Source organism: Carica papaya, chromosome 5 (genome assembly GCF_054855325.1).
Source record: "Carica papaya isolate Zhongbai chromosome 5, ASM5485532v1, whole genome shotgun sequence".
NCBI lineage: Eukaryota > Viridiplantae > Streptophyta > Magnoliopsida > Brassicales > Caricaceae > Carica > Carica papaya.
Genome location: NC_142313.1, coordinates 38,251,666 through 38,276,572, shown reverse-complemented (window position 1 = coordinate 38,276,572; position 24,907 = coordinate 38,251,666). Strand labels below are relative to the sequence as shown.

Below are 24,907 nucleotides of genomic sequence, written 5' to 3'. Positions count from 1 at the left end.
ACAGTTGCCGGACTAGAAAGGAGTGAAGACCCGAACCTAGTAAGGATTCCAGTACCTTTTCCGATCAAGCTTCAGGTAAAGATACCCTAAACAGGTCTCTGTAATCGTTTAATCAAAGTTTGGCCCTTAAAGTACCTAAATTGAAAGTTGTTTAAAAATAAATCTTATATAGGTGCCGATGGAGCTAGTTGATTTGCTATCCGCGCGTTCTATATTCATATTTGTTTATGTATGCTTATGTTCATTCATTTTAAAATTTATACTGTTATAGGTTGGAAAAAAACATGGGACATATGTTTAGGGAGAATGGCTGTGTGAGTGAGTAGGAGTCTTGTGTGTTGATGTATATATATCTATTGCTCTGTGCATCATTGTGTATGTGTATAAATAAGTGAGGTGCACGATGTTACGAAAATTTATAGGTAAATGGTACATATATAATGTATATAAAACTACGAAGGGTAAAGAAGTGATTGTGTGCTTATTACTGATGTAAATATGCTTGATGTGTATAGTTGATGTGTGTGAGAGTGTGTATAAGTGTGCATAGAGGTGCACATTTATCTTGTGATTAGAATACTAATTACGAATGTGTATATGTATATGAATGATGCCTAAGTAGGTATGTCCAGTATAAAATGTTAGTTTAAAATAGTAAGAAAAGAAACAGTAATTTCAAGTAAATAAAAGGATATAGAGAAAACAAACTCGTATAATTAATTAGATTGACCTAATTAACTTTTTAGGTAAGTAATACTTAATAGTATGAAGGAACTCATATAAAGTCTAGGAAAAGTGACATTAAAGAAATATAAAAAAATTTTGATTAACAAAACTAGAAAATAAGAACTATTAAAAGACGAGAAAAATTTATTTAGTAGGCATTAAAGAGGGAGAGTGCATATGTACAATCTCTGATGAACCCTATTGTGGATATTGTCTCAGCTAAACATGGTTGGGATGTCCTATATCGGATGGGGTTGAAAAATGATCTGTATCACTCATATAGGTTGAGGTATAAAGACGACCGATGATCTATGATACTCATATAAGTTGAGGATGAGGACAACCGATAATCTGTAATGCTCATATAAGTTGATATATAAAGATGACCAATAATTTGTAGCGCTCATATAGGTGGAGATATGAGGACGACTGATCATCTGTGGCATTCATATAGTTTGAGGTATGAGAACGGTCGAAGATTGTCATGAATATGTTTGAGTATTCACATATAGAGGGATCCTTGTGGACCTTCAATCATATCGATAAAAATAGCATTACGCGATAAAACTAAAAAAGTAAATGAAAAAACTTTAATCCTAAAATAAAACCGTAAAGGTTAAATAATTGATATGAGTTATATGTATGGTATCTATATATAGATATCTTCTATTGATAGTCTATTAATGTGAAAGGGAATATTTGTTGATAAATGTGATAATTAGTGTAACAAAAAAGTACAAAGAAAGGAAAAATATAAAGAAACTATGAAAAAGAGGATAAGATGTGGGTATCTTGCATAAAACTTAAACGGCTCCAAGAAATGATAAATATATAGGAAGGAAGAAATAGGGATTGGCTAGGTAGAAGAGGAATTTTTTAAAAAAAAAGAACAATAGGATCCTTAGGGTAGGAATGGAACTTAAGAAGTTTGAGAATAAATGAAATAAGAAATTAAAGAGTTTCTTAAAATAAAAATAAGTTTTATTAAAATTAATATACTATCGGTAGTTTTACTATTTTTTACAACCTTTTGATAAGTCAGTATATTGTTTGGTTTTCTTTATCCTTACTGAGTTAATCTAATTCACCCAATTCATTATTTATCTTTTCCAGATCATGACACTCAATACCTTGCTTCTAAACAGTGAGGGATTCGTTAAGAGATTTTTTATTTTATTTTAAATAGAACTCAAGGGTAATTATTCTTCTTTTACAATTAATACCTATTTTGAAAAGGTAGACAAGCTTTATGATGTTGCGAATTGGAATTTAAGATGCAAAGGATGGAATTTTTATTTTAAATTGTTGCTCTTAATTATTATATTCATTGGTTCAACTAGTTTGGGAGTCGTGTGTGTACATTTAAGACGCTAAAAGGAGTCAAGACGTTACAACACAATTTTAGTTGAATTTTCTTGTTAGATAGTTGATAATACCTCGGTGCATACGTGTAGATAAATTACAATTTGCTTACTCAATGAAGGTATTAATCCCAATTGAGCATTGTTGCTAAATTTGGCAAATCCAATTTTGGCAGCCAAACCAACCAGTCAAGAATCATGCATAAATCATTTGGAAAATTAAGAAATGAAACAAAGATTCAAAGAACCAAGAAAGAAAAAAAAAAACTCCCTTTGTTGAGCTAGCCAAACCTTTTGCTAAAAATTCTAGAAGAATTATTGTAGTTGTTGGCTGATACTACTGTAAAATCACATATTTCAAAGAACTTTTTTAGAATGCTTAAATGTAGCTTTTATAATTAACCTTAAAAGTAGAGGTAGCATGCCTAATGCTCAGCCAAACTAGCAAGAAAGAATTAAAAAAACAGAACCAAAAAGAAAGAGAGAGAGAAACTTTTTCTGCTCACTTGCCTCACATAATGTTTTAGACTTGCACACACCATGAAAGAAACAAAATCACCTTGTGAAAACTATTGAGGGAAGATAAAAACATAGTAAAAACATTGTTTTATGATTTCAATTAACAATTCTCTCAGCAATACGGTTTGGGAGAGGATTACAAAAAAAAAAAAAAAAAAAAAAAAACTACTCTTGTAGAAACTACAACTCTCATCTAGCAAAAAATGATTCTCAAAGTTACAACTCTTTATTATTCTATTTTTTAAGAAAAATAGAGAATACCTTCAAATTAATTTTTTCTTTACTGAATCTGGTTCTGATAGGTCCTAGTCAAATTTTTTTTTAATTTGGATAAGATTTTCTCATTTGGGCGAAAAAAAACTACAAAATTGTTTTGCAAATTTCGACTTCCTTTTATTATTATTGATGCTCGGCAGGTTTAAATACATGATTTCCTACCAGTTGCCTCCTACAACTGTGAAGCATAACGGGAATAATGGAGATAATGTTAAGATTTTTGTTGACTGCTTCAACAACGACTTGTTTTCCATATTTTCCTCACTTAAGTATCACGGGTTCTTATCATTGCCTCCCCTTTTTTTTTTGGAACCTTGTCCTCAACGATCATGCTGCTAATTCGTTCATACAATTTGTGGTGTTCTCCCGTGTAGCTTCTTCTTCGGTCATCTTTCTTGCCGCTTTAAATTTTCTTTAATCCATCCAGAAGAACTTCATCCATGGTGGGTTTAATTTCCGAAACCCTGTTACAACATTTAATTATCCCTCTCAATCTGTACTTCATAGAAAAAATTAAAAGATAAAAATAAAGAGGTTACATCATCACCAAACTTGAGAATGCTTGTCAAACATCATCCACCCTCAACTCTTCAAGAGTATTATTTTTGGTTCAGCTCTTTGTAGTTTTTTTTTTTTTTTTTTATAATCCAATTCATAACAAAATATAGTTGCATACATAAAATTGATGTTGAATCAACACCATGTAAATAGATGGTGGGAAGATCAAACATCATACTTGCAATAGACTTCTTTTTTTTTTTTCCAACCAAATTTACATTCATACGTTGTCTTCCAACATGTTTTGCCTCCCTTCCCTCCCAGATGTTTTTTTTTTCTACTCTCCATCATCACCATTCTCCAATCCAATATATATATATATATATATATATATTTTGTTGCTCTCCATCATCACCATTCTCCAACCCAATAAAATTTTGTTTTGCTGCTCTCCACCATCATCATTCTCCACCCCAATAGTATTTCTTTTTTTCAAGTCATGGCAATTTTCACTATATCTCGCCAAACCCAACTTGGAATACGTTCACTAAAAATTTTCCGACAACCCCCGTAGCTCATTCGCCCATGGATATTGTTCACTGAAAAGAGTCAGCATAGATTGAGGAACCTTCTCATGAGCCAATAACTGAACAACATTTCCAGGACCAATGACATCACTCTGTTCTTTAATATCCCGTACCCAGTACTTCCCTGGATCCCAAGGTAAAGCTTGGTCCCTTTGAGTTTTAGGGTAAACATCATGCCATAGAAATATCCCTTTAGGTCTATACACCTTTATGCCTCTAAATTTATCGTACCATGATCTGAATTTCTTTATATCAGGCGTTATTGTGCAACTAGTTTTGTTTAAAAACTGTTTTATATCTTGAAAATATTCTGTCACTTTTTTCTCCACTTGTGGAATCATGTGAGATTCTAGAGTTTCACTTCTTTATATTAGGCAATTGATAAGGATACTCGAATTCTTGTACCACATTTACGAAATCTATAAAAAACGGTGACTCCATAAAATTGCCTGAAGATTTGGATTCTTTATCCTTATTCTTTGCGTCCATGATTAATCCAACACCTTGTGATGTTGGTGAGAAGAAAGTACAGATGATCATTTTTGACATAAGTATTTCTTGTTTTCTTAGCAGCTTAGGGCTTTGAGTTGCATGGAAATTTCGTGCGACTAACCTCGTCTGTCCTGCAATAGATCTCCACATCTCTCCCGCAAAAGCAAAAGTTTTAGCTTTGGAGTAGAAGGGAGTCGGCTCTTATCGCTTTTCTCCAAACTGTCGTCGTGGTTCGACTGTGTCTGGCCCAGTTGGCCTAGGGCATTGTTGCTAGATCGTTCTCTATTCAACACCAAAGTGTCGGGAAGCCATCGAGGGTGCCCTCGAGCTGGTGGAGTCTGTCAGCAAAATCTGCCTCCATTCTGCTCAAACTGTCCTGTACCCCATCTAGATTGATTTTTAGGTTTTCTATTTTTCCTTTGTCAGTAACCATGTTTTGATAGCAATTGATAGGTCTCAGTCATAAGCCTATAAATTTATGTAAGATTTTTTCTTTTGGGTGAGAAGAAACCACAGAATTGTTTTGCAAATTTCAACTTTACTTTATTGCTGATGCTTGCAGGTTTAAATACATGTTTTCTTTCCAACTACTTCCTATAAATATGGAGCATAATTCGAAAAATGAAAAAATGGGATAATAGGAATAATGGAATATATTAGTTAATGGGAATAATAGAGATGACATTAAGATTTTTGTTGACTGCTTCAACAATGGCTTATTTTCTAAGTTTTTCTCACTTAAGTATCGTGGATTTTTATTATGTTCATCTTAAAAAATGATGTTTTTGACTTGCACTTGTCACTTTTCTTTTAGGGATTGTTCATTTTCATCAATTAAAATTCAAAGCAACTCATAAGTAAGAGAGCCTATGATGGAATTCGACATGAATAATATGAAGAAAACAACAAGAAAGACTAAAAGTACAAACTATAAACTCAGGAACATTCAATGATGTAGCATTTTTCTTCTTTGGGGATATTTCTTCATGGCTTATAGCTTTGACATAGCAATATCCAATATCTAGATCATAAAATTTGTTAAGGATCTCCTAAATTTTTCAACTCCTAAATAACAGTCTAATCAGGGAAGAACATAAGACCCTTCAGACGATTTGTGTTTGGTTCAAGAAGAGATTGTTTGCCTTTTTATATGAATTCCCTACAATATATAAAATTGGCTTGTTGATGCAATCATTCCCTGTCATTGCCATTCACTTTTACCAATTCAATTATCCTGAATTCCTTTAGAGCTTCATATGTTTTTTAAAAGCTCTAGTAAGCACTACCTCTGAATTAGGTAGATTTATATTTTTAATATTTTATTTATACAACAATTTGATCATCTTTGATATTTCTCTTATTAATTTATAATGATGTATACAAAAGAGTTTCTAAAATGAGGACTACCATATGCCCATATATGGTTGTGGCTGGATCAAAGAAATGTTACCATTACTGCATTCACATAAATCATATAATTTCAGCTGAACATCCAGAAAAGGCAAATATTTGAATGACTACAATGCAATTATTAAGTATATGCTTCATAATCCATGTGGAGTGTTAAAAAATAGATGCTTTATGTATAAAAGATGGAATGTGGACAAAAAGTTTCCAAAGAACTCCCATATAGAGATGAGAGTTAATGAGAATGGATATCCAATATATAAAAGAAGAGAGAAAAGTTTTTTAGTTACAAAGGGATTTGTCAAGCTTGACGATAGATATATCATCCCTTACAATAGCTATTTCTTACCCAAATTTCAAGCGCTCATGAATCTCAAATAATGTAAAAAAATCAAAAGCAATAAAGTAATTTCCAAATATGTGATCAAAAGACTAGATTGAAGAGTTTTATTAATTAAAAACAAATATTGTTATTGACAAAAATTCAACTATAAAGAAAATATCAAATGTAAAGAAGATAAAAATAATCTTAGATCGTCGGTATTTATACTATGTGGGGCATCATGTTGAATATAATAATTTTATATTCACTACATCAACCTTAAATGATCTACCTTTCATTTCGTTATTCTGAAAAGCGAAATATTATCATTAGAAATATTGAAAAATTAAGTAAAGTTATGAGGAAAGGAGTTCATGAAATAATATTTATGGAATAGGTGAAGATAAACTCCATAAATCCAATTGCTTATATATTAATATATATTGAATTTCTAACAAAGTTCACATATATTAATAAAAAGAGATCTTAGGCTATGAGGAAGTCAGGAAAATCTATTAGTACAATAGCTTATACAAATCCAACAACTAATGAAAGATATTTATGGCTACTATCAAATATTGTAAAAATGTCAAAAAGCTTCATTGATATTAGACAATCAACAGTGTGATATATGAAATATTTAAAAATAAATGTTATGCAATACGAATGCTAAAAAATGATGAGAAGAAATGACATGATTGTTTGAAAGAAGCAAGTTTGTGGGCAAGTTGTCATCAACTAATTTTATAAAAAAATCTTATCCTCTTCTTGTTAAAAAAACTTTAACTTCCTAGTGTTGCGTATATATTTTAATTTAAATATAGAGTAACTATCTTTATATCTTTAGTTAAAATAGTAATATATATATAATATTTAAAATATAATTAACATGATAATATTCATAATAGTTATTTCTTTAAATTTTTTAAATATAAAAAATAAAATTTAACTTTTAGTGACTAAATGTATGTATGTATACCTATCTATTTAAAATTTTAGTTGATTATAAATTTTAAAATTATACACTAAATAAACTCTTAATTATTTATTTATTTCTTACATCTCTTTTACTATGTAGATCTTGTTTGATTTTTTTTCGATATGTAAGCTTAATGTGGGTCTCGATATGCGTATTAAATTATTAATTTAATAAATTTATTTAAAAGTAATCAAATACGATTAAATAATATTGAGTCTTAATGCATCGAATTTAAGTATAGATTTATAATGTTCACATATTATTTTTATAATATTCTCATTTTATAACAAATGAAATAAAAATTACAAAATTTTGTCAATATAAAAAGCAGTTATAGTACTCGAATAACAAGTTCGTCATTTTATTTTTCTGAAATTCCGTCACCAGAAAAAACTAGTTTTTGAGGTATCGTGTTGATTCGAAAGTATTCAACAAAAAAAATGATATAATAATATTTTATATTCTATTAGAAATTAGTTTTTAATTTAAATAAAATGATATTTATGTTAAGTTTTAATAATTTTTTAAAATTATATACTAATACAGACTGAAAATTTAGTGATTGACAGTGAATAATAAAATGTTTATTTTCCATTAAACTTAATCTGAGAGAAAGAAGAAAAAAAAATCAAATATTTAAACCCAGTGTTTCAAACTTGCGCGCTTGTATTTTCTTCCATGAAACAAAACCAGCCACCATTATCATGAACATTCTCTATAGGAAAACTGAGATTTATTTCACCGACGTAATACTCAAATCTCACATACAATCACTATGCAATCAAGGGAGCTTGCATTGATCAAATCCCAATTACACCCTTCTCTTTACATGAAAATTTTGCAACTTCTGCATTGATCAAAGTGCCCAGAAACCAGCTAATTTGATTCATGCCCACGTTATAACCAGTGAGTTCGGTTCAGATGTCCATTTGAACACCAAACTGATCATCTTTTATTCGAAGGTTAGGGATGTGGTTTCAGCTCGCAAAGTGTTCGATAAAATGACTGAAAGAAGTGTTGTTTCATGGACAGCAATGGTTTCTGGGTATCCCAAGTTGGGTATCACGAGAATGCGTTGTCTCTGTTTCTGAGATGGTAGGGTGGGTGTAAAGGCCAACCAGTTTACTTATGGGAGCGCATTGAGAGCGTGTACTGCATTGAAGTGTTTGCAGGGAGGTATGCAAATACAAGGGTGTGTGCAGAAAGGTAGATTTGTTGAGGACGTTTTTGTTTAGACTGCATTACTTGATTTGCATGCCAAATGCGGGAAGATGGAAGGAGCACGAGTTTTGTTTGACACAATGTCAAAAAAGGACGTGGTTTCTTGGAATGGGATGATTGGAGGATAGTCTTTCAGTTGTTTCGATTGATGATGAGGGAAGGTATTTTGCCATCAGTTTCTATCACTTTTCTGTTTGGCGTGGTTACTTTCTTTTTTTTTTTTTTAATAAATGGAAAACCAGTTGTGTACTTTTTATTAAATTCTGAGATGAATAAATGTTGGAAATATTTCATTCACAAATAATAAAGTAAAAGAAGAAGCAAGAATGTACACAAAATTGGTTCAGTCCATCTGACCTACCTTCCCAGTAATATTCACTATATTTTAATTATTGCAGGTACAATGTGAAGTTGTATAAACATCAAACAAATCCCTCACTATCCCTTGAACCCAGTACCATTCCCAAATTTTGATTATAAAGGATAGTAAACTATCAATTTTACACAAAATGGCAATGGCTGACACAGTCCTTGTCTCCTCCTTCTCTCCTTCCCGTTCACCATATCTTACATCTGCCACTCACACAACACTTTTATAGGCGTAAGGAAGAGGCAAAATGGTTGGTTGGGAGCGGAAAAATAAATGGGGCCATGAGATGGGTAACTGGAAAATCAACTACCACTCCAACATGAATCAAAGGTCAACATGTCTAGTTTCCAAACACTCATATGCGGTGGTAACTTAAAACAACAGCAAAAGAATATACACACACCAAATCCTAGCACAATAGATTTGGTCCTTAGTTTCCATCACATCACTACCATGTTACATATACTAAACTTATAGGATTATCATCTTTCTTCTTCACTCCCTTGCCCTCCGAAGGTGCTGCATGAAGCTTCCTAACTCCTCTCTGAAATTAGGGTCTCTACTCTGTATATGATCCTCTCTCTCTGCAATTGTAATACTCTATGTTGCTTGCACCTCTTCACCTGGATTTTCCATGAGGGCCACCTCTTCCTTGTGAATGACTCTCCCCTTTTCTTGAGTTCTCTGCAACTAATGCATGCTCCCCCCTGAACATTCCTTTTTTCCCCATAATTTTCTCACTCTCCCTCAGTTGGGTACGACATCATCAAGCTTTTATGTTGTTATGTTAACAAATATTGTTTGCACTACTAGTTTATAAGATTTGGGGGAGGAAGCTGTTACAGAATGTAAATCATAGTAATTAACTAGGGTTTAATTAGGTTAAAGGATGTCGTAATAAAATATTTCTCTATGTAATTAATATATATAAGGTCATGATATTTAATAATTACATAATAAATCATTCTTAACATGGTACAAGAGATTTAGGAAAAATATCTATATCTCTTTTCAAATCATAATCAGCATTCATTTCCGAAATAAGAAAATTACAGTGAACCTCCAACTGGGCCGACCTTCATAGCCGGCCACCATGACCACCACCACTGCTGGCCTTCATAGCCAGCCACCAGCCTGATAAGCCATCTTCACCAATTGCTCTCTGCAGCTGTGAGCCAGACCAGCAACGCAACCAACCAAGACGCTTGCGCCTTGGTGCGCCTATTCTAGTCGCACCTCCACCATAACCGTGCGAGCTAGGACAACCTGTGGCTGTTGTCCACTGCACCAGCAGCCACCTATCCTCATTAGCTCCTTATTCAGCACGACTATTTCGTTTTCTCCCTTATAAAATTGTCCTTAATTCACCCAGAAAATTCTGCTCATGTCGAAGATCACGTCCCAAGCCCCCGGCACAAAGCATAATGTGGCAAATTCGCAGCAATCAACTAGATAATTTGAATAAATTCAGGTTGCCTACTGCCTGAATAAGAAAATCACTTTAATTGGTCACAATCGATTCTGGCAATCCTTAAAGAAAAATTCATACTTAGCTATTTTCTAGGATTGGAGCACAATAGAGAGACCTACAATTTGATGCCTGGGATAAAGAAAATTTGATGATAATGATTTGGTTCTAGAATTTATGTTCTTGACCACTGCTAAAGAAGTTTGGGAAGCAGTCAGATAAACTTATTGCAGAGTAAAAGATGTAGCTCAGATCTATAATTTAACAATTAAAATATGATCTTGAAAACAAGAAAATTAGCGATAGAGTATGTTAATCTACTAAAGAATTGGTTGCAAGAATTAGATTAGTAAAGCTGCCTTACCATAAGAAAGCACTTCTAAGCTCAAATAATCTCCTAGAGTATAGTTTCGTAAATGGCAAATGTAAGGTTAAGCATGGGATACAATCGAAGTCAAGAAAACCATACCCTATTGATCAAACACTCTATTTTAGGGGAGATTTATAGTTCTCCTACTGTATGTTGATGATATCATTATGACAGGTGATGATGAAAAAGAAAAACAAATAGTCAAACAGTGTCTGGCTAAGAAGTTTGAGATTAAGGAATTGAAAAGCTGAAATATTTAATTGGAAATGAAGTTACTCACATAAAATCAGAAATCTTTATCTCATAATAAAAATATATCAATAATATGCTAAAAGATATAGGCAAGCTGACATGTAAACCTATTAGTACTTCTATTGATTCCAACCATAAGTTGGGACTTGCAGAAGAAGATACAAAGGTAAACAAGGAAATGTACTAGTGATTAGTTGGAAGATTAATATATTTGTTGCACACAAGACTAGATTTTACCTATATAGTAAGTGTAATAAGTCAATTCATACACAACTCTGAAAAGCTACGTTTACAAGCAATATGTAGAGTATGTACATTACTTGAAGGGAACACCTGGGGTGTTATGTTTAAAAGAAATAACAGGTTACTTATTGAAATCTGTACCGATGTAGATTATGCCGGACCAATAGTGGACAAAAGATTTACTATAGGTTATTATTTCTTAGGGGTAATTTGGTCATCTGGAGAAGCAAAAAATAAAATATAGTCGCAAGATTAGTATTGAGTCAGAATTTGAGTAGTGGTACAAGGATTATGTGAGTTGCTACGTTAAAAATGAAATGGACCTACACGTCTCTATTGTGGTAACAAGTCAACTATAAGTATTGCTCATAATTCAGTATAACATGATGTAACAAAATATATTGAATTTAACATGGACTTCATTAAAGAGAAACTACGTAGTGACCTGATATGTACATCACACATGCCTATTAACTCTTAACTTATAGATGTATTGACCAAAGACTTGATTGACTAGGTATTATAGACAATTATGGTCAAGCTTGGAATAGGTAATGTCTATAACTCAGCTTAAAAGGGAGTGTTAGAACATGTATACCATCTTTAATTAACTAGTGCTAAATTAGGTTATAAGATATAGTGGTGAAATACATCCCTGTGAAGTAATTGTCACTTTCCTTTTTTGTTCACAAGAATATATACATATATATAGACATGATATTTAATAGAATACACAACAAATTATTCTTAACAGGAGCCAATATCAATAGTGTTTGCTTGCTCCTTACCTTTCAGTTGTTTTGCTCATCTCTTCCTAACAATTGGTACACCTATTTAAGAGAATTAATATGGTTATAAAATTACCTCCTTTCGCCATCTTTAGTGCGTAAAGGTTCATCTTCATGTGCAACTGGTTAATAGAGTAAATGCATAACTCCTCTGTAATTTGATCAACAATGTCTTTGGTATTGTATCCTCCAGCAAGCTATACTTAATTTTCAGGAGCGAGTGAATACTGACCAATTTTGTTGCATAAATAGTCTTCATTTTCAGGATTTTCATCTTCAAAAGCCATCTCAAGATTTTGTCGGACAAGCAAATGTTTTACCATACACTATCACAGGGTAAAATTGATTTTTCTATTGAAGACCAAGACATCAAAGTTTGTGCAGTTCGCTATCATAATAACCCACACAATAATTTGAAAGGTGGTTGATGGCGTGGCAATGACCACTGGCAAAACTCTCATTTTGTGCATAGACTCACCTTTGATCCCCTTTTCAACAAGCACAAGAACTTGACAACCTTGGTTTTTGTACTAGTTGTTGGGGATGCTTTCACACCAGAAATAATAAAATAAAAGGAGAGAACAAGAACACACGAATTAATTTGGTTTGATCCATAACCTACACCAATGGGAACATTGACAATATTGGAATCTACAACGAGAAAATGTGTAAACACTGCAAAATCTTTTATTATTTCTTGAAACTAGATTGCGAAGTATAGGGGAAAAGATCAGTCTTATATGAATCTCAATGACTCACACTCTTCAACCCCTCTTCTCTTTTTGCCGTTCACCACACGCTACTTACCACACAGACACACTGCTTTTATAGGAGAAAGGAACAAGAAAGAAGGTTGTTGGGGATGAAGAATAAATGGAGCCATGAAGTGGGGTGGCTGAAAATTGACCATCATCCGCACGAGTTAAAAGTCAACAACGAATATGTTAATCCTCAGGTGAAATTGTAACTTTTTAATTTGTTTGAGGTTCTATGTTTTTCATGACTCATAGTTATTATGTTAAAGGATAACAAACAAACATTTCTTTCTGAAAAACAAACAAACAAAAGATTGACCACCTAAGAAGAAAAACTAAACAAAGACTGATGTGAACAATATTTAGTTTCTTATATTTTTGGTACAAAGTTTTAAGAAATATTTTAAATCTCAAGTTCTCGTGCTAATTATTGAATTTGGTTGTTAGGTTTGTTATTATGAGAGGCTTCAAAAATTCTTCCAATATTGTAAAGGGTGTTTAAAGCATTTACAAGCAGAGATTGCACCTAAGTTAGAGTCAGAATATTAATGTCAGTCCCTTGTTTGATACTTTAATATAAAAAAATACTTAAAAACTTTTGGATAATAGCCACCTATATTGACAATTATGAGAATCAACTATTGGTTTGATGCTGCCAAATGACAAACATTGTTTAGAAGACTATGAACTTGCCCATCTATGTCTTGTTTGCTCAATTTCATTACTTCTGAAAGTATTTCAACATTATGATAAATTTGAAAAAGTTATTGATACTAATTCAATCCTGTTCCAGATCTGGTTTAAAATCAAGCCTCTCTCTTTTTATTTTTCTTTCCCCCCCTTTTTAAGGGGGTGATTGGTTGGGAAATGGTTCTCTTCATGAAACTCTATTTGTATCTACGTACCTTAATACACAAATATGTTTTATTAATGTTTCATATGCCATTATTGAAATGCTCTGTTTCAACAGGGAAGACTCCTGATTCCTTCACTTTAAGTAATGCTTTGAGGGCCTCTATTGGAGGTAGTGGTCTCATGAAGGTTAGTCAAGTACATGGATTGATCATCAAACTAGGTTTTGGAGCACATAGCATGCTAGCTGGATCCCTCATTGATGCTTGCGCAAAATGTGGAAGCACCAAGAGCGCTTATCAGTTATACAAGATAATGATAGAAAAGGATATAATTTCTTGTACTGCTTTAATAGCTGCATTTGCACGTTTAGGCGGATACACAAAGGATGCATTCAATCTTTTCGAAGATGTAAAGTTAATGCAGATGAGAGTAGATGATGTTATATTATGCTCCATCCTTAATATATGTGCCAATACTGCATCTTTAAGTTTTGGGAGACAAATACATGCTTTTGCTTTAAAAAGTCAACCTAGTTATGATGTGGCAATGGGAAATGCTCTCATTGATATGTATGCCAAATCTGGAGAAGTTGAAGATGCTACCCCCTTGCTTTTAATGAGATGAGAGAGAGATATGTGATTTCTTGGACATCATTGATTGCAGGATATGGGAAGCATGGATATGCAGATAAAGCAATTGCACTATATAAGAAGATGGAATGTCAAGGCGTGAAACCAAATGACATCACATTCTTATCCCTCCTTTTCGGTTGTAGCCATACTGGATTGATTGGCGAAGGATGGAAGATATTCAATACTATGGTTAGCAAATACAATATTTCACTTAGAGCTGAGCATTGTTCTTGCATTATAGATCTTTTTGCATGTGGAGGGCAGTTAGAACTAGCTTATTCTTTGATAAGTGAAATGAATATAAAGCCTAGCCCATCACTTTGGGGTTCTCTTCTTGGAGCATGTAGAATCTATGAAAACGTGGCTCTCGAAGAACTAGTAGGTAAGCATCTTCTAAATATAGAACCAGAGAAGTCGGCTACTTATGTTGTGCTAGCAAGCATTTATGCAGCAGTTGGTTCCTGGGACAATGCTTGGAAAACACGGAGCCTTCTGGAAGAAAAAGCTTCAAGAAAGGATCCAGGATGCAGTCTTTTGTCTTGTACAGAGAAGAAAATGATGCTTTTGCAGCCATACTGAAAAAGCAGCATGTAAATATTTTAGTTCCTTTTTGAATGAACTTGGATTTGTCAGATTACTTCTGTATAATATATCTTATCATAGATTCTGACCAGGTTGTGGAAGAGCACAAGAGAGAGCCATCCAGATTTCTAGAAATTCCTGAAGTTTAAGGCGAGCAAGGGTGACTACTAAATTTTGGCATGACCCTTGGGCTGGGTTCTTTTCTTCTTAAAGACCAATTTTCTTTTCTGCTTGGTCTTTCCAGGGGCAAGATATGTTGGTTACATATTCTTGTTGGCAAAACCAAGATTAGGTAGTTGGGGATAATAACTCTTATTCTCACTTTAATGATTGGGATGTAGAGAAGGCCACCTTTTTTCTGCAAAAGAAGTTATAGCTCTTGTGTCCTACTGGGAGAGAAGGATGATGAATATGGAGCATGGCCAATAGTAATAGGTCAACATGTATTATATCGTAGACGCCCCACCAATATGCTGGAGAACTAACCAACATCCCATGGGAGTTAATTTAGAAGTCAGGAGCACCCTCTAAGGTGGTCTTTTTTGCTTGAGAAGTTTCCCAGAACATGTACTCACTTGATCTGGTCAAAAGGGTGAAGTTTTTCAATGACTAGATGTTATTTATGCAAAGGTGAAAACCAAGAGAGATTGACTCTTATGGTGTCCATTAACAAGACTTCTGTGGGACATGGCGATTTGTCTTTTGAGAATTAAATCGGAGCTGGGCAGTTCTTGGAGAAATTAAAGGTTGCAGGGACATTTCAGTAAGTGAAAAGAAAATGAAATTCGAAAAGCCTAATGACTCTGTCAATATTTTGTTACAAGCGAAAGAGAGAAAAAGAGCATTTGAAGGTGTGGGAAGTCCCGTTTTAGGTGTTAAATATATATTTTTACTCTTGGACTCATGGTCGTGCCCTCTCTAATGAAGAAGAAATAGCTCGTTGAACTCATAGATTATTTTTACTTCTTCCAATCTTGTGCAACATATATACCGATTATACTTCCCTGATGCTTTGTGAATTATACAAATATTTTCTATAAAAAGAAATTATCTTATACTGATGCTAGAAGATGGATTGGAGGAAGTTTCTCATTCTATGAGGTTGGCAACTATCCAGGTATGACACTCTCTCCATAAATTTTTAGCCATATACGTATTTACTTTTGTATGGCATTCAGAAAGTGGCTTAAGCACTTTTCTATGCCATTCTACTTGCAGGATGATTTTTAGAAAATACTTGAGGTTCTCATTCTATGAGCTTGTCAATATTAGGTATCAGACTCCCTCGAGAACTTTTGTGGCTAGGTATGTGTATTTCCTTGGTTTGATATTCTGAAAGAGTCTTTAACTACTTGGTTTGTACAACCTCACAAATTGACATTAACATGCATATTCCCTGTCTTTCCTCACATACACATTTGAGCTCTTGTACTGTTTTACCATATGATTGGAGGATGGGTTTGCCAATTGGAATACATAAGACAGGCAAATAGGACTTTTACTATAGGAAGTTACAGGCTGGACAGCATAAAACTCTAATCTGCAGTACCAAGGTGAGTAGATGGTTTCATGAATACATTTTCCGTTCCACGAATCTCAAGGGGTGCATGCAAGGCCCTTAGCATATAAGATTAGATCCATTGCTGGGACAATCGTTTACCCTTTCAGCTCTGTAATGAACTATGTGTATTTCCTCGGGTTGATGTTTGGAAAGAATCTTAATCATTTGGTTTATGCAACTTCTCAAATTTATGTAAACATGCATATTCCCTCTCCTTCCTCACATATACACATCTACTCTCTTTTATCGTTAATACAGAATGATTGGATGATGGTTTTCCCCACTGAAGTACATGTAACAGGAAAATAGGGCTTTTATTAGCAAGTTGCAACAGCATAAGCCTCTAATCTGCACTACCAAAGTGAGTAGATGGCTTGATGAATATATTAAAAAGTTCCATGAATCTCAGGGTGCATATTCATGAATGGCCCTTAACGTATAAGGTTCATTTCTGGGACGATCCATTTACCCTTTCAGCACTGTAATGAACTCTGTCTAGTGGTTTAAGTGTTATGCACCTGAGTAACATCCAGACTCTGTTGGCTTTTTCTTCCATATTTCAAGATTAAAGCTTAATGGGACTATCATGCTTATGGAAGCTGCCCTAAGCAGTGGTAAACAGTAACATGCAATTTTTAATTAGTTCTTTTTCCCTGGTGATTGATGCCCTTTTCTTTTTCTGTTCCGTGATGTTATTTTGCGTGCAGAAGGGCTTGTTTCCTCTTAGGCGTATGCACTCATAAACGGAAAGTTCATGAGCTTTTTCTAGAAAAGTGCTAAAAATTAAATAATTTCTGAAATAGTTGTACATATTTGGTTATTATATTCTTCACTATATGCTTCTTTTCAAACTTGTAGAAATGACAGTGAAAAAAGGGTTTTATAATATTTTCGTCTATATTATTTATTGTGTACAAATGTGCATTTATATACACACAGAGAAAGAGGAATACTCTGTAACGGCTCCGAAAATTCAAAAGGAAATACATATAATAATTTGAGTGCGGAAGCGAAATAAAATATTAAAGTTAACATCGCTTACACAATAATTTAAAAGTATTAAACAATATCACGGAATAAGTTTTCTAAAAGAAATACGAGAAATGAGAAAAATAAAGAAACTATAAAATATCTAGCATTTACTCGCCGTCTTCTTGTGGATCGGGTTCGGGAAACAGGTCCTCCTGATCTGAAATGGTTAAATAAGGAATGAGTTACACTAATCCAGTAAGGACATTACATTACATCTTCACAGAAGTAAAAGTTGGTAGAAAACCAAAAACAACCAATGGAGCACAAATTTTAAACCAATATATTTATTTAAAATAAAATCATTTAACCTTTTTCTTTTAATATTTTTCTTACCCTTGGAGAACCTATGAAAACAACTTATAAAGACAATAACATCATACAAATCACAATTTCATGCATAATCAGTAACATAAAACATATCATAAATTTGTATTCATTAACAATAACTGATTATCACCGTTTCTCGTTTTCACCAGCATACTAATATCTATGGGGATCCATGGGGGTGTCCCTGCTACACGTGAACCATTCTCCTTAACAGTTTTAATTCTAGGGCCGTCCCCATACTCCGTCCGGTATTAGCGCCAAATGACCAAGTCTCCATACCCCGTCCGGTATGAAACGACGTTCACGGTAAGGTTCCCTATGAACTCGTTCCGTCCACTATCTCTCAGGATATCTAGTGAGACTGTCACCTTATCTGTTTTCTCTTAGTCCCCGTTACCAAGTTGATCATAATCACATAGATAATAAACATGCACCCGGTAATACAATCATATTGTAAATTCTAAAATCACACAGTAGTCAAGTAAGACAGTAATACATGCATTTAAAACCATAGAGTAGATAGAACAGATATTATAATGCATTTAAATTGTAAAATAAATCAAGTAGGAATCGACAGAGAATAATGTCCGATTCGAGCTCCATTAGCAACCTTACTTAATTATGTGTATCTATTTACTTTGTACAAAATACAGTATTACCATTTATTCGAACTTCAATTCCATGATAGGAAATAGGGTGAGGGGTTCTTACTTGATTCGACGCCGAAAACTAGATTGTTACTGTGTCTACGGGCGGTCCCTAGGCTCTCTGAATTTTTTCTCGGGAACTGAAACGCGCTTACGGTACCTACACATATCTCAAATAACTCCAAAATCATACTCAGGTCCTACTCGGCCAATTTTGGAATTCCGGTACGGCGGCTTCGCCGTGCTCTAGCGGTGATCCGCCTCGGGTTAGTTGTTTTCGACCGTTTTCAGCCGAATTCAGCCAAACTTCCATCAGTTCTTGTGAGAAAACATACTTAGGGCCCTTGGTCGGTCGGAAAAACGTAAAAAAATCAAAACTCACCGGTGGTGGGGCTCTCCGGTGCGGCGGCTCCTCCGGCTCACGTTGCAGTTTGGTGTTTTGCTCCGGTCAACCTGTAGAGGAGGAAACGGTGATCACAACGGTAGAAAAATCACATCGAACGGGAATCGGAAAGGGTCTTGTCGGAGGCAAAAACCGAAGCACCCCGCCGCGGCACCGCTGGGCTTCGGCGACGTTTTTCAGCCAATTGGCTTATTCTTTCACTCCGATTTGGCCATTGGTGGGTTTGGAATCAAATTCTGAGCAAATGGTAGAATTTTTACCTCGTTTGGAGGCTGAAAATTGCTCCAGTGCGGCAGCGGGTAGCGACGGTCGGTTCCCTGACTGCTGGGCTGTCTTCTCCGGCGAGGGGATCTGGCAGCTAGGGTTAGAGTTTGGATGCGGATGAAGTTATTTATACCCATCCGCTTCTGATCTGGGCCGTCCATCACTTTTAATCTAAACTATCTGATCGCAATTAAATAGAGAGTGAATCTGAACCGTTCATCGCGATTCAATATGGGTCGTCCGTGCGCGATTCAATCTGAGCCGTCCGTGCGCATTTTTGATATCGGCCGTCCGTGTGCGTTTTTTATCTGGGCTGTCCGTGCGCACAGGAATAGATCTCAGTCGTTTATTCGCGCGCACGCGGATTGCCCACATGGCTCCCTCCCGCGTGGCCTCCCGCGTCAGCGTCTCTACCGCCTGGCGCGTCCTGGTTGGTCGGGGCAGCTAACGTAGCATAACTTTTCTAAATTGCGTTTTGACCTCCGGTTTTTTATTTTTCTTTCACAAATACTCTCAGAACCTAAATTTTTACCTCTTTTCTCCAAAATTGTTTTCAATTAAATCCCTAACTAATTTTTATTCTTTTTTATTATTATTATTATTATTATTTTCATTAAAATAATTTAAATAAATTAAATTCAATTAATACATATTTATATTTATATAGAATTAATAAAATAAAAATAATCGAGTGTTACACTCTGATTGAGGAAAGATAAACAAACCCTAACAAATACTCAACAACTCAAAAACAAAAAATTCCATAATTTACTTTTTACAGCTGTTTTCAACAGATGACATCTTTTAATTTCCACCGTCCACTTGTCTTGCATCCCAGCGTGCTCTTCATCTGGCCCTTCATTTTCTGTTTTCGATCTTGACCATTCATTTGCTTCAAAATCCTAGCAGGAAACTTTTCATTCTTTTACAGCCGCTCCTTAAGGTGAAACACACTTGTAGTTCTGTTTCTCTGAACACCCATTCTCTCAAATCGATCCATGTTTGAATCCGCCTTAAAAGTGTTTCATCTTGAAAAGAAGATGATGGTGGGCTGTTGTGCCTAGTGGTTTTGTGAGTAGGTCTGCGAGTTGCTCTTCCGAGATAACATGCTCTGTTTTGATAAAACTACTTAAGACTTTATTGCGAACAATATGACAATCTATGTCGAGGTGTTTTGTTCTTTCATGAAATATAGAGTTTGCTGCGATGTGCTCTGCGGCTTTGTTATCACAGTGTAATATGATAGGCAAAGAAGGTGTGACCATGAAGTCCTTGAGTAGTTAGGTAATCCATTGTAGCTCGCACACAGTTGAAGAATGCTTCTATATTCGGCTTCTGCGGATGATTTACTGACTGTCGTTTGTTTTTTTGTTTTCCAGGATATCATCAATGGCCCCAGAAAAATGCCAAAAACCCGTGGTGGATTTACGAGTCATCGAGCATGATGCCCAGTCCGAGTCACAAAAGGCCCGAATTTTGTAGTTGTTCTCCTTTGGAAAATACAAGCCTTGCTCTGGGTACTGTTTTAAGTATCTAACAAGATGGAGTGCGGTGTCTAAATGCGGCTTCCTGGGTTGTTGTATGAATTGGCTCAAGTATTGAGTGAAGTAAAAAATGTATGGTCTGGTGAAGTTGAGATAAAGCAGCCTCCCGATCAAGTGTCTGTATTTTTCTGGATTCGATAAGATTTCACCCTCTTCCGTGTTTAATTTAACCCCGTTGGTAAAGGGAAGTGACTTCTTTTTGCCTCTTGCATGCCTGTGTCTTGTAGTATGTCTTTAATATATTTTCATTGGTTGATGTATATTCCCCCTTTTGACCTATTTATTTCAACGCCGAGAAAGTATCGTGTCTGTCCTAGATCTTTTATCGTAAATGCCTCATTCAACGCTCTTTTGATTTCGTTGATTTCTTTCTTATCTTGCCCTGTGATAAGTAAGTCATCGACATAAACGACTATTGTAAGGTAATTTTTTTTACTTTCTTTTGTAAATAAACAATGGTCTGCTTCAGATTTGGTAAATCCAATCGAATGAAGTTTTAAAGGAGCTCTTTAGTCCATTGGCGTCCAGCTTGCTTTAGCCCGTATAGACTTCTGGTTAAGCGACTGACTTGTCCTTTGCTTGCTTTAGTGTAGCCCTCTGGAGGTTTTAGGTATAGTTCTTTCTCTATGTAGCCATGTAGATATGCATTATTTATGTTCAATTGATGGACAGACCAACTATTTTCAGCCGCTATGACAAGAAGTAATCAGACAATTACCATTTTGGCTATCGGTGAAAAATTATCGTGGTAGTCGATTCCAAATTCTTGGCTGTAGCCCTTAGCGATGAGTCTCGCCTTGTATCTATTGTTCTATCTGGGTTGTGTTTGATTTTATACACCCATTTTGAGTAAATTGTCTTTTTCCTTCAGGCAGCAAGGTTAGTTCCCACGTTTTATTTTTTTCTAGTGCAACTAGTTCGGCTTGCATAGCTTTAATCCACCTACTGTCCTTCTTAGCAACTTCATATGATTTTGGTTCTTGTATAATCAAGACACGTGCAATAAAATTGACATAGTCATGATTGTATACAAGTGGGTTTGACATAAAGAAAAGAAAGTCTAGAGATGGTGTTTTGGTCATGTGTGCCACAAAAGCCTCCATCCAGAAAGGCCTAACCCTCACCCTGGTACTCCTTCGAATTTCCGGTTCTTGAATTCTAGGTTCAAGTATGGTAACTTCCCTTCTGTTATGTGGTTGGTTTTCATTGTCGTCTGATATGATTACATTGAGTATTGGTAATGGTGTATCTTGATAATTGGTTTGCGGTGATTGTGATTGATATGGGTAAACATATTCATGAAATATAACATCCCTTGACATGAATAATTTTTTGTTTGAAATGTCATATAATTTGTATGCTTTGACACCAACTTCATACCCCAAAAAAATACATTTTAAAGCTTGTGCATTGAACTTTGTCTTTTGAGGGTGTATGTTCGTAGCAAAACACAAATAACCGAATGTTTTAAAATAGAATAATCCGATTGTTTTTTATGTAAGATTTCATAGGGGGTTTTCCATTTTAAAACTGAGCTTGGCAAAATATTTATTATATATGTAGCCATGAGAATGGATTCTCCCTAAAAAACTTTTGGCAAATTTGACTCACACATTAGTGCTCTAGCAACTTGTAAAAGATGCTTATGCTTCTCTTCTACCATACCGTTTTGTTATGGCGTGTAAGCACAAGTTCTGTGATACACAATGCCTCTTTCTTGGAAAAAATTTTTATATGATTTATTTACAAATTCAGTACCGTTATCAGTTCTAACAATTTTAATAATTTTTTTAAACTGATTTGATATAAAATTATAAAATTGTTTTAAAATATTTAAAACATTTGATTTTTTTTTTAACAAAAAGGTTCAAGTTGTTCTAGAGAAATCATCCACTATAGTTAAGATATAAGAAGCTTCTGAAATAGATTAAACTGAATAAGGACCCCAAAGATCAACATGTATTAATTCGAAAACATCAATGGTAATAATACTACTCTTGGGAAAAGGTAAACGTTGTTATTTTGTTAAGGAACATATTTCACAATCATATGAATCCATTTCGTTTGAAAAATTCAGGGTGGGTATATGAAGCAGCTTGTTCATTTATGTGTGGCTGAGTCCATTGTAATACCCTAAATTAATTTTTAAAGTAATTTAGGATTTAATTATAAATATAATTTTTTAATTTTTCAATTTTTAATTTTAATTTAAAGCAAAAATGAAGTAAAATTGATGGAGGATTAAATTGAAAATAATTTTGAGAAAAATGGGTGAAAATTTGGGTTCTGAAAGTATTTTTGAAAGAAAAATCGAAAATCTGGGGGTTAAGATGCAATTTAGAGAAATTTCATCACGTAAGATGCCCGCAGCCTCGACGAATCAGGACGCACTACGCGGCAACAGACGCTGACGCAGTGCCACGCGGGCAATCTGCGTGCCCGCGATCGAATGACTTAGATCCGTTCTTGCACGCACGAACGGTTTAGATGCATTCCCTTCCCAAACGCGATCTGACGGTCCAATTTGAACGCGATCGGATGGCCCAGATTAGATCGCGTTGAACGGGATAGATTCACTCCCTATTTAATCACGATCGAACGGTTCAGATCAAAAGCAGACGGATATAAATAACCCCCATCCACACCAAACTCTAACCCCTAATTGCTAGACCCCCTCGCCGGAGAAGAAGACCCAGCTGCCGGGAAGGAGACCGCTGCCACCCGCCGCCGCGCCGGATCCCTTTCTGACCGTCAAAAGAGATTGAGTGGAGTAAAACACCCAACTGCAACGTGAGCCGGAGGAGCCACCGCACCGAAGAGGCCCACCGCCGGTACTTATAGCACGTTTTGATTCCCGAAGAAAAATTCAGGGAACCCGAGGACCCATAGTGGGCACAGTCAACAGTTTAACCTTTCAGATATCAAATTGAGTAACAATCTCTCACTCTATTCTCTATTATAAAATTGAAGTCTAATTAACAGTAAATACGGTATTTTGTACAATTTAGAATATGTTCATGATTAATTACGGATTGCTAATTGAGCCACAATCGGAAACTATTCTCTGTTAATTTCTGTTGATTGTTTTTACAATTTAAATGCATGATAGTGCCCATTGATTTATTTTATAGCTTTGAATGCATATATTGTTGTTTTATGTGTTTACAGTTGAATTAAAAAAATGGAGGTTAAAGGTAAACGGAAAACTTGTGTGATTAAGTGACTGGATGAAACGGCAGTCTTACTGGACATCCTGCGAGATGGTGGACGGACCAGGTACACAAGGAACCCTACCGTGAACGTGTCTCATACCGAATGGGATATGAAGACTTGGTAACTTGGCACTCATACCGGCTGGGTATGGGAACGGCTCGCTTCACCCTTATACCGGATGGGTATTGAGGTTTGATAATTTGGCGCTCATACCAGACGGAGTGTGGAGACGGCTCGTAATTGAGAATGTTAAAGGAAAAGGGTCATGCGTAGCGGGAATACCCCCCTATGAACCTCCATGGATACCAGCATGCTGGTAGAAAAAGGGTTATTTGTTGTTTGATGATTTGAATATGAAAGTATAATATGTGCTATGTTGCCAATTATATAATGTTATTGTTTTTTATAGGTTGTTTTTTATAAATCTCACTACGCAGTAAATGGTTTTATTATTGATAAATGAATTTACTTAATTTAGTGTTCCATTAGTTGTTTTCTGATTTTTTTCTATCAACCTTCATTTATGTGTCGGTGATATAGTGTGATATTCTTACTGGGTTAATATAGTTCATCACTTATTTAACCATTTCAGATCAAGAGGATCAGAATTTAGAGCCCGATCCGTAAGAGAGTTGCGAGTAGAATGCTAGTTTTCTTTATTTTCTGTTCATTTCCTTATTTTTTTGTATTTCTTTCAAAATGGTGAATTCCGGAACACTAATTGGTACTTTAAGTTATTGTGTAAGGAATGTAAATTTTAAACATTTATTTCGCTTCCGCACTTTAATTGTCATTTATTTCCTTTGAATATTTCCGGAGCTGTTACAGTTGGTATCAGTACTGCGTTCCTCGGACCCATTCCTTATACAAAACCCTTAGGAAACATCGAAAATAATGAATTGTCATTTAACTTTTCCTTATGAAATGCAGATACAGATAAATGAGGAGAGAAAGACCCCCACTAAACCGAGCAACCCAGGAGGGTTCGCTTAGAGAGGATGTTGACTGGTTATTGAGATGGTAGAAAGACTTATTGCTGCCTAGCAGGCCCGAGAGGAAAGGAGGGAGGTACCTGACGACCCTCCCTCGTTGCCACAGGTTGAGCCACGCCTGCAGTGGGAAGATCCCAAGCCACCCCGATATGACCCTGCTTCTCCTCAGTACCACCCGATACCACCACAGTATGATCCGATACCCCAGCCACCGCGTCACC

At 35.1% G+C, this 24,907-nt stretch overlaps 1 long non-coding RNA gene and 1 pseudogene across 2 annotated transcripts; both read left to right on the top strand.

Moving 5' to 3' along the window:
• Nucleotides 1-3,352: 3,352 nt before the first annotated feature.
• Nucleotides 3,353-5,005, top strand: LOC148266069 (uncharacterized). The gene is made up of 2 exons (XR_015819435.1): nt 3,353-4,103; nt 4,541-5,005. It is a non-coding gene; the product is annotated as an uncharacterized LOC148266069 (long non-coding RNA).
• A 2,745-nt stretch (nt 5,006-7,750) lies between these two features.
• LOC110807998 (pentatricopeptide repeat-containing protein At3g20730-like) lies at nt 7,751-16,488 on the top strand (annotated as a pseudogene). Its single transcript, XR_015819434.1, has 3 exons — nt 7,751-8,549; nt 13,605-15,820; nt 15,922-16,488. The product of XR_015819434.1 is annotated as a pentatricopeptide repeat-containing protein At3g20730-like (transcript).
• The last annotated feature ends 8,419 nt before the right edge of the window (nt 16,489-24,907 follow it).